The following is a 5,127-nucleotide window of genomic DNA, read 5'->3' on the forward strand; positions in this document are numbered from 1 at the left end:
ATGCTTCTAAATAAATGGGTGCCTTCCTTTTTATTCAATAAAACACTACTTCTCCATAACAAAGGGTGCATACTCAAGCAAAGGACGGAACACAGCATCCTCACGAAGGGCTCACAAAGACACGGTTTTGTCATTTGCTCTCTGGCGAAAGACCGTAGGACTAGAATACTGACAGAGACCAGAGCGAATGCTTTCTTCTCAACCAAGCATATCCTGAAGCACGTTAGAATTTTGGAGAGAATATTCTATGTTCTCACAAGAAAGGTTGAATGGGACTATTGCCTGGTTGCAAGGAATAACATGTAAAAGCAGGATAATAATAGAATTCTTAAAAGGGTATGGATAAGAAAAAAAGTATGTGAACACTTGGTCTTTATGCTTTGACTTGGCCCCAGAACGCATCTGTTGAGAACACATCTTTTTGCGTTGCCTGAACCGGTGCTGCAATAGCTCCTTAGCATTTGATGTTAAGAAAATTCAAGATTTTTTTTAAAGCCCTTGTATGTTCTGGCCATACACTGACAAGTCATGGTGATAAACCCCCATGTGGTTTGGGGACCAGAAGGAGGGAAAGAGTGACTCTCCCAAGCCAAAAAATTCTAAAGCCACCCAAACGCGGGTGTTATAAACAGTTTGATGCCTTTCTGACACAGCCCTCTCTTCCCCGCTATATTTTATGCAGCAGAGTGTGCCATGAAAATGCACAGACCACGCAGGGGGCGTCACAGAAGAGGACCCTTCCGTTTAATATTTTGGTTTGTGGTTTGTGGGTCCAAAGTCTACCACTGGGCTTGAACTGTGACATTAGATACGACGCTGCTCTTCTCTCTGTCTCTCTCCTCATCGTGACAATGGGGACAATGATACTATCTCCTTCACTGTACAAAATAATCCACGTGAAGAATCTGGCTCAAGGCATGGCACTTAGCGAGCGTGCACGCCGTGAATGTGAGCCGTCGTCTTCCTTCTCATCACGAGCGGCATCATCGTTATCGGTAAACGCCTCTGAACTCCAGTCTTGCTCGGAACTAACGTTGTGTGTACACGCACAGCGCTTACGGCGGTGACGCTGCCCTGGGCTTCCTCCTTTCTCTCTGATTATTAGGCACGAAGGTTCTCTCTCAATCCAGGGCTCGTTCTACTCCACACAAGCAGGCGCAGAGATGCCGCGCCACCTGCCAGTGCCCCGGCCATGGAGGAAGGGGATGAAACACACCCCCACCCCCAGCAGCCTCGTTGTCCAGCTGCAGTCACCCCGGGCGCAGCACACCAGTCTCAGGCTGGACCCTCTCCATGTCCCCGCAGCCGAGCCTCAGACCAGGGACACTTAAAGTGCCAAAGTGCTCTAGGAGGAAAGACGGAGAGAAACGTCCCGCAGGCCAGGTGGGGGACTTGAACTCTCTCTTCTCTGCTTGTTTGCCCCTCCCTGCCTAGTGCCTTCCTCCCGAGCCTGACTTTTACTCTGATAGGAACTCTTCCCATCCCAGAATGAGGTGGGAGAAGCCCCCGGCTTCCATCCCACCCACAGAGGGAGGTGGGGCCAGGTGGGGGACACGGGCCTGGTCCGTGCCTTTGTTTACCAGGTAACAGTTGGCCAATCTGGACAGTCCCAAGCCCAGCCCAGATTCCAAGTGTGGATGGGGTGGCAGGTGTGTTCAAAGATGACAGCGTCCTTGGTGGGTGCCCTTGGAGGCCGCGTCCCTCAGGGATTCCAGAATTTCCTGCTGATCCGAGCTGTGCGTGTGGTCTGGGCTGCGACCACGCCAGGCTCCCTCTTCTCCCAGAGCCCTGTGCCTCCCACCGTGGGGCCACGGCCCTCCACGGCCTAGCTCTCCGAACGAGATGTCCTCTGCCGGCCTGCCATGTCCTCACCCTCCTCTGGTCCTAACGGAGCCATCGCTGTCTCCAGGAAGCCTGGCATGACCCCCTGGGTGGTGTGTTATTTACCGCCACTTAGCTCCCACGCACCCAGCACCCGTCCTTCTCAAAACCCGTCACCCTGCAAATAACTGTGAACGTGACGTCTGAGGTCCTTCCGGACCGGGTCCCGTAAGGGCAGAGACCCCGAGCGCCATGTTCCTGGCTGTGCCTGGCGCCTGGTTAAGTTCTTGGAAACTCATCAAGGATGCACTGAGTCGGCAGAGATCTTGGCCCTTAAGTTCCAGCCTCACCTCGGTCCCTTTCGCCCTGCGTGACCTTGGCCGTGCAGGTTCCCGGGGGAGCAGACACTGGGATGAAGACATTCACCGGGGATGGAAGGTCAGGTAAGAGATCAGGGTTGCGTGGCGGGACAGGTGGTGCTGTGATGGGGTCGACCACATGGGCGTTGTGAGGAAGGGATGGCCACTCTACGGGGGCCAGGGGCCTAGGCCTTAAATCCCCCGCAGAGCCAGTCTTTGGATACAGGCTGTCCTTGACCTTGAGCGAGACAGAGCTCGGCAGTTCAGTGCCATATCCCGAGTGGGCAGGGAACGAAAGACATTCCGCTGGTTGAACTTCTAGAAGCTGGGAGACATGAGACTTTCAGCCCTGAAATGGATCTGAGGGAATCATCGTGCATCCACAGCACTTGGCCTTGACCTCTCTGTGCCTTTCATTCATCAATCAAACAGAGGTCATGACACCCTCTTCTCAAACTCCAAGGAAGCACCTACAGTAAATAGTGGGTGTGGAACCGCTCTGAACAAGTGGGGAGAAGTCGAGGATCAGGAGGAAGAGCAATGCCGCAAACGTCACGAGACAGCAAAACAAGGGGCGTTCCCCGGCCTCCGCTCCAAGTTTGTCCACAGGGAAGCCGGGGGGCCTCCGCCCGCCCTTCAGGCGCCCAAAGCCGCAGGGGGCTCGCTGTGAGCCCGTTCTTAAGGCCGCGCAGTGCCCTGGAGAGGGGCTCGGGTGAAGGAAGCCTTGGCCAACTCGCAGACGCCCTCCTCCCCAGACCTCAGGGTCACCCTCCTTGTCGTGGGTGATTTCACAAGGAGAAATTCCGAGGCGGATTACTTTGGCCACTGAATCAACATTTGTGTCAACAGGCCCTGTCTGGCCAGGGAGCGGCGACTCCGGGCCCAGGCCAGAGCACCAGATGTTGGGGATATGCAGACGGGCCTCTGGATTATACGGAGATTTATCTGGATGGGAAAGACCCCCCAGCGTGGGCTCAGCGGTTCCTCCAGGTGCCCCACTGGCAGCCGAGCCACGGAGGAGGGAGCAAGGCGTGGAATCTCAGACCTGCACATTTTCTGCCGTTGTTTCCCCTCCCGAGCGAATGATGCAACCAGGAGGTTTTTGTTTGGGTTTGTCTGCGGCAGGCATGAGGTCCTTTAAGGAACCAAGCCACAGGACGACATTGTTCCCCGGGAACCAAGATGCCAGTGGCTGCTGGCACCCATGGCAGGGCTCCTCCCTGGCCCGTCTGTTCTGGCCGCAAGGAGAGTGAGCAGCTCCAGCTCCGGGGGGTGGGGCCCGGGCAGGGGGAGTGAGTGAGAGGAGGAAGGGGGAGCCACAGACGGTCTGAGAGGACGGCCAAGGTCCCGACTCGACTCTCACGTATAGTCAATTTTACTGATCACTTACTATGCACCAGGCACTGGGCGAAACACGTTAAGTGATTCACCTCGTTGGAGCCTCCTGGCTCCCTTTTCTGCCACGTTGGGGAGGAGGAAACGGAGGTTCGGAGAGCGAGTGGTTGCAGAAGGATTGGAACTCAACCTCCAGCACAGAGGCTCCCAATCCCCAGCTCCACGGGGTCGCCTGGCCGATTTCCCTGAACTGAACAAGGTCTAAAGGAAACTGAATTTGATGTTGCGTCCAGCTGGATGTCCTCGTGGCACGAGGATAAAACTATGCCGGGAACGATGCAGCTCAAGATGTTGCTGTTCTTTCTGCAGCTGCTGGCTTCTCCCCGTTGCTTTCTCCTTGCTTTTCTCTTCTCTGTCTTTCTCTCCATCCTCACTTGCTGAGCCCCTCGATTGTGTGGGCCACTGGAATGGGGAGCAACGATACCACTGGTCCTGTCCCCTGTGCGTCTCCTGGAAGACATTCTCTTAGGAAAGCCAGACGCAAAAGCAAATGATGACAATGTAGAGGTTCAAAGAGAGGCCCACGGGAACCTGGAGAGGTGCCTTAGATACCTAGAAAGAGTCAGCAAAAAGGCGCCATTTAAATGTTGACTTAATGGATGGGCAGGGGGCAAAGCTGGAGGAAGGCACGGCCGCTGCAGAGCTTTGTAGAAGGAAACAGAGAGGGCAGGTGGAGGCCTAAGAGGAGAATGCAAGATGACGAGGTTGCAGAGAAAGCCCGTTCGAGTGCGAGAGGCCGTGAGTGCCGTGAGCCGGTGGCCAGACTCATCCCGGAGACACCTGCTACGAGGACCCCCACCTGTGCCTGGGCTCTGCGTTCCAGAAAGATCACTGGGCAGGTGTGTACAATGGGGGCGGACAGACTAGAAGATGGAGAGACTGTGGTTGGAGGAACCAACCCAGAGACGGCTCCAATTGTCCTGGCAAAGAAGACAAGAGTCTTCTGGTCACCGCTTCCCTGGGGGGGTCCCCCGCAGCTGGTGGGCTCGCAGCCCGCCAACGGGGACACGGCGTCCTTCCTCCGCCAGGAGCCCCGGCCTCTGGCCGGTCGACTCAGTGGGCGCGATGCTCGGCTGAAAAGAGTGACAGAAGAAGGGTGGGACTTCCAGCTGATCACAGCGAGTGATTGCAAGAAGCTCTTAACACTCCCGGCGCCTGCCACTCACCCTACCCTGACTTCCCCTGGGCTAAAGTCTCCCTGGTCACCTTCATTTCCATCCGAAGCCTCCGTGGGCTGTCAACAGGTCTTGCCCGAGATCTGGCCCTGGCCTGTCTCTTCCCGAACCCCCCGCCCCCCACAACCACCGGCTTTCTCCTGAGCCCCCACAAGCAGAGCAGCGAGGAAAGGCCTGCCCCCACCCAGCGCCTGCCCCCCAGGCGGCAATAAAAGGCGATCTGGCCGCCGCACTCGGCTCCCCGTCACCGCGGCCGCGCTCGCCAGCAGCCCAGTCTCCATTAATACTATTACTCGGGATGACATTTCCTCTGACTCTCGCTGTCTCTTTTTTTTCCTCCTCCTTAATTCTCTAATTTGTCCTAATATGCCCATTGC

The sequence above is a fragment of the Phyllostomus hastatus genome, unplaced genomic scaffold (genome assembly GCF_019186645.2).
Source record: "Phyllostomus hastatus isolate PE091 unplaced genomic scaffold, TTU_PhHast_1.1 phas_contig_1162, whole genome shotgun sequence".
NCBI classification, from domain to species: Eukaryota; Metazoa; Chordata; class Mammalia; order Chiroptera; family Phyllostomidae; genus Phyllostomus; species Phyllostomus hastatus.